Here is a 12,414-nt window from a genome sequence, read left to right on the forward strand (position 1 = left end):
TGAGAATGGACATCCTCGTCGTGTTCCTCAGCATAGGGAAAGGTTCTCAGTTTTTCCCCATTGAGGACGAAAAACTGCATTTGAATCCTGACTCTACACATCACTAATGCTGTAACCACAGACCATTCCCCCCCAAGTTCTCCAGGTCCCAGATTCGGCTCCCACAAAATGTCAATTGTAAAGATTAAATATGAAAACAGTAAAAACTCCTGATCCATGATAGGAACTCAATAAAGCTTAAAACAGCAATAATAAAGCGATCCTCCAGAATCCCATCTTTAGAGTCTAACAGCCCCTTTCACATGCAGAAATAGTAGGAGCAGCTCACCCACTGTCCATAAGAGATGAATTGATGCTTGCATCAGCCCTTTGCAAACAGACTGATCGATGGAGCCAGTGATCAGGAAAATTGAATTCCACTGAATACACATCGCTGTCTGCCTGGCATCATCATATTTCAATGAAGCAAAACTGTAAATAGTGGGAGGCATTTCTGATGAGCTATGTGTTTGGGAAGAGGGGATTTTGAAATGTCATTTTGAGCTCCAATTAATCAAATTTTGAGCAACTGCATTTGGAGAAACAAGTTCAATAGCATCTAAGTGGTGAATAAAAGAGAATTCAGTCTGAACCACAAAATAGCCACAGGCAGGATGAATTCCTTGGTGGTCCCATATTAATGTGCTCTCTGTATTGTGGATTCTCCAGACACTTTTTAGAGCATCCCATGTGCCAAGAATTGTGCTGGGCACTAGCAAAGTTCACAGGCGGTGGGGACAGACCCTACGATCAGAAAACTTCCCGTTCAGTGGGCAGAGAAGATGCCTAAATGGAATCCAGATGCCCCTTGGATACCTGGTCAAACCTACCCTTAACCCATATTCCATGACCTGTGATACTCTCAAACCTTTCCTCAAGCTTCCATTAGAATCTTCTGCTTATTTCTTGTCTCTCTGTCCGTGCCACGTGGCCTGTCTTTCCCTCAATACCCTGGACTTGGGCCCATAGCAGTGCCCTGAGGAATCACCTCTTATGAAATATTTTGGAATGATCTATAGATTTTACTCAGGATTTGAAAGAAATCATGGTGCAGGTCACATCACGGAGTGGAGGGCCTCCTTTCTCCTCTCTGGGGTATTAAACAATTGCCCTTACATTTGAGCAAGGTTGTTCTGACCTGTTTTATATCCCTCTCAGTATAAACTTCTACTCCAAGCACTCGTAATTTTTTTCCAAATAAGTGTAGTTTCCTTCCCAGAAGAAGCTCTAATGACTACTGTCACCGTAACATCCTCCCCTCTCATTATATAGATAGACTGTCATAACGCACCGTCTCAATGCTATTCTCTCATAAGGGTCTTTCTACTGTGGCCTGTGAGAATCAAAGATGGTCTCCTAGAATAGGAAGCCTTTGCATGAGCTCTGGCTGGATAAACAGGTGGGGGTTGGGAAAACTCTCCAGCGGAAGAAAATGACAAAGAAGTTTGAAAGACAGCGGCATGATTCCATCTGTTGCCCCCAGTCTCAAGGCAAAGTAGTGCCATCAGAAGTCTACAGTGTTGTTTCTTGCAAGTTTCAACAGAGAGGTGGGTGGGTAGGACATCAATGCCAAATAGAGCCAGGCGAGAGGCGTCAGTGGATCAGGAAGAATGACGAGAAAACCAGGAAATCGGCTGAGTGAACCCAGCCAAAAATTTTGAAAGAAGGGAAACATCCAGATAGCAGGCATGGGATGGAAACCAGGTGGAGGAGATGTGAAAGGAAGGCAGGGCAGAGGATCAAGGGCAGTGGTTCTCAACGTAGCTATTCAGTGAAATCTCTGGGCGGACTTCCAAAAACCTCATGCTGAGAGCCACCCAGACATCTGACTTAGATGGTCCCGGTGCAGCCTGGGCATCAGGATGGCTGAAGGCCCTCCAAGTGATTGTAATAGTTAAGGGCCAAAGTTAAGAGCCACTGCTCTAGGGAATCTCACCCAAAGGTGTTGCCAATGACAGCAGCGGCTTATTGTGCTTGGGGTTGGAGGTGAGGCTAAGGAAGAAGGGTGGTTGGAAATCTTTAGAATGGAAGCCTGACCGGGACTGTTGTGAGAGCCATGAACCAGGAGAAGTCAGATTTTAAACTTAAAATGTAACCCAGTGCTGGGGCGCCTGGGTGGCTCAGTCGGTTAAGCGTCCGACTTCGGCTCAGGTCATGATCTCGTGGTCCGTGGGTTCGAGCCCCGCATCGGGCTCTGTGCTGACAGCTCAGAGCCCGGAGCCTGTTTCAGATTCTGTGTCTCCCTCTCTCTATGCCCCTCCCCAACTCATGTTCTGTCTCCCTCTGTCTCAAAAATAAGTAAACATTAAAAAAAAATTTTTTTTAATGTAACCCAATGCAGTACTTCTCGATGTGCGATCATTGAACCACTTTATCAGAATCACTGGCGGTGGGGGACTTGCTAAAACATATATCTCTTGAAGGAGGATGGGACTGAGAATCTGCATTTTTTAGTAAACTCTATAGGTGATTCTTACGTGCATTAGACTTCAGAAATCACTGTTCTGTTGCAGGCAACTAGTGTATTTTGTATTGTAGCCTGTAATGAATGGCAGAGAGAATAGTGGCACTTTTCACTGAGCACATACTATGTCCACATGCTATAGCCACAGATGATTCCATCCTATCCTTAGACAAACACCTTAAAGTAGGTATTGTTATCCTTGCTCTTCAGATGAGGGAACTGAGGGTCAGGGAAGTTAAATAACTTGCTCGGAGCCATGGAGCTAGCGAGGGGGCAAACCCAGCCTCGAAGCCATCATTTCACCCCAAAGGCCTTGCTGTGCTTTTCCCATTTTCCGCTGTCCTGCCCTCCCCCAAGGACAGGAATCCCATCTTTCATGGTCAGCCCGTTCCCAGGTACTCTGCCACCTGCTGGAGCCCTCCTGCTATCAGTTGCCTGCATGGCCCCTACACATGGCTGATTGAGTAAGCAAGTTTAAGGTCCCTCTTGGGTCCAGTACTCTTTCTTTCTCTTAACAAAGATATTCTGGAAAATACGAGACCCAGGATAGAGATTTGCACTTTTAGAAAGGCAGGTAACAAGCCTAACTCATGTTCTCCAGATCTGTATTTAAAAAATTTTTTTTTAATGTTTATTTATTTTTGAGAGAGAGAGAGAGAGAGAGAGAGAGAGGCAGAGTGTGAGCAGAGGAGTGGCAGAGAGAGAGGGAGATCCAGAATCCAAAGCAGGCTCCAGGCTCTGAGCTGTCAGCACAGAGCCTGATGCGGGGCTCCAACTCACGGACTGTGAGATCATGACCTGAGCCGAAGTCGGACGCTTAACTGACTGAGCCCCAGGCGCCCCTCCAGATCAGTATTTAACAGACAGCTCCTTATCAGGGATTGTCAGGCCCCAGCCTCAGTGGTAAGAAGGTGGTAGTTTTGTGTCCATTATACTACACTTTGCCGTGTGTTCGACAACACCCAGGAAACTCGTGCTGAAGACAAGAGTCAGGCATTCCTGGATCTTGGGCCAAGATACCAGTATAATGGAGCCAAAGCTTCCCTCTTTATTTCTGACCGTGCCTCCGTGCTCTCATCCACCGAGTCCCCAAGTCCCATTCTGATTGCAGACTAAATGTTATTCCTTCTCCACATACCCAGCCAGTGTTGCACACAATAAGTGATCGATGTTATACTTAAACAATGCCCAAACCTGGTGACAACTTTGGTGAACACAACACACACACACACACACACACACAGCATCAAAGGACAAAACCCAACCAAAAAAAAAAAAAAAAAAAAAAAATGATGCTAAGGGAATTTGGACCTCATGCTGTCATTTCTTAAATGGCTGATTTTGGATGATTAAAATCATGAGGAGTCCAAAAGTGGAAGAATTCGTCATGTTTGACGTTGGCACATTTTAACCAATTTTAAAAATTGCTTCCGCATCAGCAATGTGGCCAATTTACATGTACTTAGGTAATGAGGAAGAAAATATGCAGACCCTGAACGTGAGAAGGAGAATAACCATGAGGGAGGGCAGGGAAGGAGCCATCTCAAAAGAAGGAGGAGGAAGAGATGGGGGGGGGGGGGGGAGGAATAAGGCAAATAATTTATTAAGCCGAGGAAAGAGAGAATGAATAATGAAAGAAAAGACAGGGCAGTAGATAACCATCCTCCGTATTCAAATTTAGAATGTCAGAGCAGCAGAGAAGTTTAGATTCCTGATGTATGCAAGAAGAAACTCAAGCTGAAGGGGAAACAAAAAAACCAGAGGCCACATTCAGTGTCAGGGCTGGAGCACAGGTCTCCTTTCCCTAAATCAGGCTGGTTCCACAGTATGCCATCACTTCCGGGTCACTGTGATCAACCCCACACATATAGTAGGTACATAATAATCGCTTATGGAACGAAAACATGTAGTACAACATGCTGACCTGGTCAGAAACCATTCCTGTTGTTGTTGGGTTACTGGTTTTTATTTTTGAAGGTGAAGGATTTTTAAATGTGAATGTTTTCATGTCCCTCCACCGTGTCTTCTATGTTTTGTCTTACCAGGTTACCCCACCCCACGCCATATCACAGCCTTCTTAGTCTCCCAAGGACCTTATTTGTTTCTCTTTTTATATCTTGTGGTAGTCACATGTACCTTCTAGTGCTCTCTCCTCTTTGATTGTCCGTCTTATCTCTAAGCACTCTGAGGTCAGGGATCTCAACTTAGCTGTGATATAGGGTCAATGGCAGTGAATTAGCAGACAAAGTTGAGAGCCAACTTTGACTTTATAAAACCTGAGGGTCAGTTTCCCCATCTGTAAAATGCTTATAAGCAGTTCCTAGACTCTCCACCTCAGAGAAGGCCTCTGAAATTCCCTTGCAATGTTGTGAACTGTTACAGCAGCATGGTTGGTTGTGCTAGAAACGGGATGACTGTGGTGGCTGTCGATGTCTGCCTTCTGCGCAGCACTTGACATCTAGCCTCACATAGGATACCACCCAACAAATGCATGTTTGTTGAATGAACAACATAGCAATCACATTAGCATCTTCTATTTTAAATCAGCTCTTCTCCTTCCAAAATTAGCAGAATCTTCTGTTTTCTAGGGCTTTGGTGATGACAAAACTTCATTTTGTTGCTCTTTGAGCCCTTAAAACTTCTCATGAATCTTTTTGAGTCATTTAATTCTCTCCACATAGTTCTTGGACAAGAATCCTGGGCCAAGATCCTCCAGGGACCCTGAGTCTATCTGCAAGGCTAAGGCATATACACGCCCAGCCATTTGACATGCCCTATCCAAGGGGAGCCTCGCCATGATAATATAAGAGAAGCACTCTTATTAGTTTCATTTAAAGATGAGAAAATTGGGGTGTAGAATGTAAATATTTTGCCGAAGATGCTTTTTCTCTTCATATGGCAAATTATAAGACAAATGGAATACAAAACACCAACTTCTGTCCCACCGTCCCTGACAACTATGTTATATCATTTGAAGACATTGATTTGGTCAGTGAAAAAAAGGCTCAGAATCAAGAAACCATGTCTTTGTATCCTCCCTCTGAAGGCTGATTTGCAGTCACAGGAGTTGTTGAATCTCGTCATTCCATGTCTTCCCAGCCTGGCTGGACTGAATCGACAACATCCTCCTTGTCTGCTTTCGTGGAAAATCCAGTCAAGTTTTCTTGGGATGACCTTTGAAGGACTGCTCTCAGTCCAAGAGGAACAGAAAAACTCTGCTAACCAGCTCTGTTTCTCATTAGTGCTGCAACAAATTACTGCAACTTAATGGCTTTAAAATAACACATTTGGGGTGCCTGGGTGGCGCAGTCGGTTAAGCGTCCAACTTCAGCCAGGTCACGATCTTGCGGTCTGTGAGTTCGAGCCCCGCCTCAGGCTCTGGGCTGATGGCTCAGAGCCTGGAGCCTGTTTCCGATTCTGTGTCTCCCTCTCTCTCTGCCCCTCGCCCGTTCATGCTCTGTCTCTCTCTGTCCCAAAAATAAATAAACGTTGAAAAAAATAAAATAAAATAAAATAACACATTTATTTTCTTGAGCTTCTGGAAGTCAGTCTAAATTCAAGATGCCAGCAAGACTGCTCGCTTCGGAGACTCCAGGGGACGATCTGCCTTCTTGCCTTTTCCAAGCCTTTTCTGCATCTCTTGCTTTCTTTTGTCTGCGGCCCCTTCCTTTACTTTCAAAGCATCACCCCAATGTCTGCTTCCGTTGCCACGTTGGAGTCTCCTTTCTGCGGTCAGATCTCCCTCTGTCTTCCTCTTATAATGATATTTGTGATCATATTCAGGGTCCAGTTTGATAATCCAGGATAATCTTCCCATCTCAAGATCCTCGATTTCAATACATCTATAGACTCTTTTTTGCCATAAGGTAACATTCACAAGATGCAGGGATTAGGACCTGGATATTTTTAGTAGTCATCATTCAGTCTTACCACACCCACCCAGGGAGATTATCAGGAAACCTGTCTTGGCTGAGATTCTGTGTAGAAATAAAACCAAACCAACCAAACAAAAAAACAGCCTCCATGTGTCCTATTCTGCAGTGACCTAGAGTAAGAGACTATATAACCCATGTGTGATAGGAATCCCTAAGCCTCAAGATTTACATTAAAATGTTTCTGGGATCATGATACCTCTGAGACACTCACCAAAAGCAAATGTAAAGCTTTCTCTAGAGCGATATTTTCGCAACCTATATTGCATTGAAGTCACTCCCATAATCGTCACGGAACATGTGCTCGTACTCAAAAAATCACAAAATTCACGAGAAAAGAAAGGCAAAGTAAACATGTACAATACACAGGGGGATCTGCACATCAAGAAGTCAGGATAAAGCCATCTAAATGGAGACCACGAGAAGCTTAAAATGACTAAAGATGTGCAATGAATGATCGAACTGTAAGAAAAAAAATAAGGCTCCGTGGAAAAAAAAAAAAGACTAGGCAGATTTGAGAAAGAAACAAATGTTGCTTCTAGAAACAAAAATCATTGAAGTTGAAAGCTTGAGGGTTCAGAAAGCAGAGTAGACACAGCAGTAGATGGAACTTATGCCTGGAAGACAAGATTTTAGGATATTAACAGAATGTAGTCTGCCTTTTTTTTTTTTTTTTTTTGCGGTCTGCCAACTTTTAATAGGGGCTCAAAGAGAAGGGAGAGAGTCAACATTCAGTGAGAAAATGTCCGAGAATTTTCCACAGTTGAAGAAAGACACAAACGCTCAGATTGGAGATTTCCAACGCATCCAGAGCCAACAAGAAGAAAAAAATGAATCCGCACCTATGTACTTCGAAGTAAAACAGCAGACTGAAAAATTAATGCATTAGGAGAGGTATTCTCGTAGTTACAACTTCACATTTCTATCACACTCCAGTCACCCCTCCATTTTGATTTGCTCCCTGAACCACAGAGCTGAAAGGAAACAGGGATCATCTCACTTAAACCTTTTAGTTTATTGAGGGGAAACGGAGGCCAGAGAGGAGGCGCGGCTTTCCCAAGACCATCCCAGGAGCTCAAGTCAACAGAAATCCGGTATCGCAAACCCTAGCTTAGGCTCTTTCCGGGAGCTCTGAGGCTTTATCTGAGTCTCCACGGTGGTCTGAAGACAAAAGAGAGAATGCCCACAGTGGGGAAGTGACCAAAATAAACAAGGACAATCTATTAGCATTAAACACTGACTAAATGAGACCCAATATTCTCCTTTATTAAGTCAAGCTGAGAAGTTGAACGCAGGAGCCGTTTTGTATGTCAGCACCATAGCAATTATGAATGGACTGATTAATAAGTAAACAAACAAATACTAGGAAATCAGGCTTCTTTTAATGCTTCAAACTCGCAATAACACCCTGCTAACATGAACTCCAAGTATTAACACTAATAACCACACTAATCATAGGGATGAAAACTCCAAATTAATTCAAATGCTGCTCAATAGACCATCACTGTGTCCTCCCTGCCTGTTCCTTTTCTATCTGTTCAGATCTCCATGCAGTAATTAAATCCATTAAAATGTAAAACTAGCTTTTGTGCTCAAGGGGAAAAATGAAAAAGGACTCTGACCGGCATCCCTGGGGATGGACCTGTGACTTCTCAGAACTTCGGTTATATCCAAATTCTTGGCTTTTTTTTTTTTTTTTTTTCTGAAACAGCAGCTCTCCCTCACGGGGATCCAGTTGCCAGGCTGAGTCCGCAGCATTTCTTATCAAAATAGAAGACGTGGCTTTATGAAGAGGCTGAACAGAGGACTAGGAGAAGCCAGGCTGACGTCCTGGCTCTGCCTCGTAGAGCTGTAAGATCTTGGTTTAATAAAACGTGTTTTTTCTCTGGCCTTCATTTTCTCTATTTGTGAATTAGGAACGGTATCTGCTCTCCCAGGTGGACTGGAGGAATCAAAAGCGATGATAAAAGGTGGAGGTGCTTTGTAAAGCACCTAATTCCCCAGAACGTTCCGAAGCTCACAGACACTTCTATTTATTCTTTTGGTGAGGTGTGGGAACACAGAGCAGTGTGGCCAGACGAGATGTATGTAGGGTTTACACTGACTTATTAAATGATGCGTTTTAAAAGAGGATATAATCATGATGCTCTTACAGATAGAAAATGAATATATGCCAAAGATTTTTTTTGCCTCAGGAATTGATGAAGAAGCCAGTGGACGTTGCAGTGAATTCAAATACAAATTCACGGGGTCACATACTTTTAGTCAAATACAGAAAGCTGAAATGAATTGACAAAGAGACGCAAAAGCACTCACAATAATCTATCGCATCCCATTAGGCTCAATTTGCATTTCTGTGGACCGGAATTATTTGCGTTCCTGTCCCTTTTCTACAACTTAATTTCTATCGGTACAGAGCTGTAAAACAGCTGAGTCAAAGACAAGAGGAATCAGAGCTAACCTAGGTGGATGAGCTAATCAGGACAACTACTAAATATTAAAGGCTTTCACAATTTTTCCTTACAGGCCCTTGATTGAAAGGATCTCAAACCCACTTGAAGCAATTGCTCAACTTTTGGCTTCATGACATGCCAACTGTACCAATGTTAGGTAAGGAGTGGGAAAACTCTGGGCGGGCTTCCAGGGTACCTACTCAGCTGTCCTGTATCACCAACAAATGTACTGTGTAAGACAACCTTGGCCAAGCTTCCTCTTTCAACCAAGCCTCAGTTTCCCTCTCTGAAAAATGAGCCATATTTGACCCGTTGCCGCCTGGCCCACACCAGTGAGAATGTGACTGAAAAGTGCTTTCTACAGTTGAGAGAGTTTTACCCCCCCTAGGAGGGTATATGTATTACTCTTATTTGACCACTCTGGATAGAGGAAGTAACATCACATGGCCCTCCAACTGCTCTCCCTCCTAAAATATACTTGTTTAGAAAGACAAACAAAATAGGAATTGTCCAAGAAAGGCAATGGAAAGAGTATTTATGCCCATTATCTGTAGTGGTTAATATTATATCAACTTGGCGGATGTTTTTGGATGAGTTTTACATTTAATCAGTGAACTTTGAGTAAGCAGTTGAGAGCGTGAATAGCACAAAAAGACCAGTCTCCTGGAGCAAGAGAGAATTCTCTGTCAAACTACCTTCAGAGTTCGTCTGTACCATCAGCTCTGCTGGATCCTGAAACTGCTTGTCGACAGGCAGAATTTGGACTCACCAGGCTCCATAACTGTGTAAGCCAATTCCTTTTAATAAATCTGTTTCTCTGTATATACATATCGCCTTGTAGGTTCTGTTTTTCTGGAGAATTCTGACTAGTCCAGTAGCTACTACTGAAATGGAAGTCTCTACAAAGGTAGTAGTTAGTTTTGACTCTACTCATGGGTACACCAGAAAGGCTTTGGAAGGAACCTTCCAATGAGAGCCTGGAAATCCTGGTTTCTGGGAGGGGGCAAGGCCTGGTCAGTGTCCCCTGTGGCCATGGAGGGCATCCTTGGAACCTGGCATTCCCAGTGAGAGGCTTCAGCTCTGGTTCAGAACTACCACTCCCTCTCCAGGACAGGAGTCATATCAACAGACATTGCTGGCTTTCCTATCAAAGGAGCCATGAGAAAATGTTGGGGAACTTGAGGACTGGGGGGAAATGAGAGAGGGAGGGTTATACCCATGTCAGAAAGCTCTGGGGAGAAGAAACAGACTTCTAAGAAAAGGCTTGTTCCTAACTTTGTTGAGACTCCAAAGGAAGACGCTGCTGTGCTATCACTTACTGAGTCTGGTCAATAGATCAGGCACCGTGCAAAGTGTACTTTACATAAATTTTCATGTGTGACCATCACAACTATGCTGAATATAAAGGTATTATCCTCATTCAACAGATGTGTTCAGTGAGGGCAAGTAATTCACCCTACGTCACCCAACCCCTGGGAAAGCATAAGATAGATCCCTAAGGAAAGAGTATGGCCCAAAACCAAGGACCAGTGAGGGAGAAACTAAAGACAGCCAGTGAGCCCAGGAGCTCAGGAGAAGAGGGAGGACAGCAGGAGATTTGGGAGGGGGGTTGGGCAGGCAGTCAGCTGCCTCAGAATGGTTGGATGGGGGACAGGATCTCCATCTGCTCATTTGTACACTTTGCTGCCCATTGGTGGTCACCAGCAACATGTCACCTCCTCCTAATTAAGCCTTACTAGAGTCAGCTGAGGAAGGAGTTACGATTGGCCGGACACAGTTCACCCAGCTCCCGCACCACCCGAGACCAGAGGCCATTTACTAGTTATTGATGAGTTTCATTTGCTAACAACTGCACCCCATTTCAGAGCCGTCTGGGGAGCCACTGATGCAAGCTCACATTTCCACACACCCAGATTTCCTGAGGGAGCACCTTGGAGATGCTAAGTGAGGCATGTGAGAGAGAATGGATTCCAGGCCAAAGAGTTACCTCCATGATGCCTGGCATGAAGAATAGTACAGGGGTAGGTGTGGTTGGGACAACGGGTTGGGGACAACGGGTTGCCGGCTCGGGCGAACGGCTTCAACTTTTCTGAGCTTCTGAGAATGGAGATGTTACCACAGGCCTAATATGAGGACCGAATGAATGAGCAAATGTGAAGGGTTTTGTACACGTTAAGGCAAGGGTCAGCAGCCTTTCTCTGTGAAGGGCAGAGAGCAAATAATTCATACTCTGCCACTATAGTCTGAAGGCAATTGCAGACAATACATAAAAACATGGGTACAGCTGTGTTCTGATAAAACTTGGTTTGCAGATGCTGAAATTTAAACTTCCTATAATTTTCATATGCCATGAGACATTATTCCTCTTTTCATTTTCCAACCATTTAAAGAAAATAAACAGTCTTAGCTCTAGGCCAGACAGAAAGAGAAAGCAGGGCAGATTCGGCCATGGAGCCACTGATTGCCAGCCTCTGGCTTAAAGTGCTGCGTAGACATAGACAGCACAGCCAGGGAAGGAGTTTTGCAAAACGGTCAAGAGGACCGCATTTTTTCTATATTCATGTGAGGCTTTTGGGAAGCAATTACTCGCTAGGCTTGGTGATGCTACTGTGAAGGGATTAGCAATCTGGAAAAGAGGTCCCTGTGGGCTGGGTCCACCAGGGAAGAGATTCATGGAAGGTGGGACATCGCTTTAAAATGAAGGAGTGTGATTGCCATAGGGCAAGGCCAAGATAAGAGGGCAGGGTATTTAAGGAGGAAAGGAAGAGTAAGGACCCAGAAGAGACAAAAGGACGATTGAAAGACAACCAGAGAGAGGAACGGGGTACAGTGGGCAGCACCAACACTCCAGTCGGAGACTCCTGGCTCTTTCCGCATTCGAGATGCCTGGTAGATTGTGTGGACAAATGGAAAATCTAGAAGCGCCCAGCTCTAGGAGAACTTTTCGTCAGACTGAGAGACAGCAGGACATTCCAGTGGAGGTTATTAAAAATAACTGATCGGCTGACATGACGGGGAAAAAAAGAATTGAGCACACAATTGAACGTTAGGTATTCTGCAAACACGATCTCATTTGGGACCCATAATAGTGCTTTGGTGTTCTCGTTATCCCCGTTATCCCCACTTAAAGATGAGGACACTGAGAAAAGGTGAGAGAATGTTCCACTGGGCTTGGCAATCATCCTTAGTAACAACAAAGATTTGTGTATTGTTTCCCAAAGACTCTCGGCAGGGACCGAGGGAAACATAGTGAGTAACAACCTTAGGACTGTGGTCAATGACCTTGAAGGTCCATGGAAATGTGTCACTGGTGGGGCAGCCAGTGCTTCCAGGGAGGAACACAGGGTTGGTGTGCATGCAGATGATTCAAAGCCAGCCTGACTAGAGTAGCTGCAGACTTCTTACATCATCTATTGGTAAGCCCGGGAGTGGTTCACAAGAATGTTTACAGGTACCTTGCTGGGGAAGGCATGCTCTGACAGGACTCATAATGGCAGCATCATGGGGGTTGGAATAATTTAATAAC

General features: G+C 44.4%; 2 long non-coding RNA genes across 2 annotated transcripts in view; one reads left to right on the forward strand and one right to left on the reverse strand.

Moving 5' to 3' along the window:
* Positions 1–12,414, reverse strand: part of LOC123379988 — a 29,975-nt gene that overhangs the window by 4,796 nt on the left and 12,765 nt on the right. The gene's annotated exons all lie outside the window — the stretch shown is intronic.
* LOC123379990 lies at positions 6,030–12,329 on the forward strand. Its single transcript, XR_006585174.1, has 3 exons — positions 6,030–8,286; positions 8,962–9,673; positions 10,754–12,329. It is a non-coding gene; the product is annotated as an uncharacterized LOC123379990 (long non-coding RNA).

The sequence above is a fragment of the Felis catus genome, chromosome C2 (assembly GCF_018350175.1).
Source record: "Felis catus isolate Fca126 chromosome C2, F.catus_Fca126_mat1.0, whole genome shotgun sequence".
NCBI classification, from domain to species: domain Eukaryota; kingdom Metazoa; phylum Chordata; class Mammalia; order Carnivora; family Felidae; genus Felis; species Felis catus.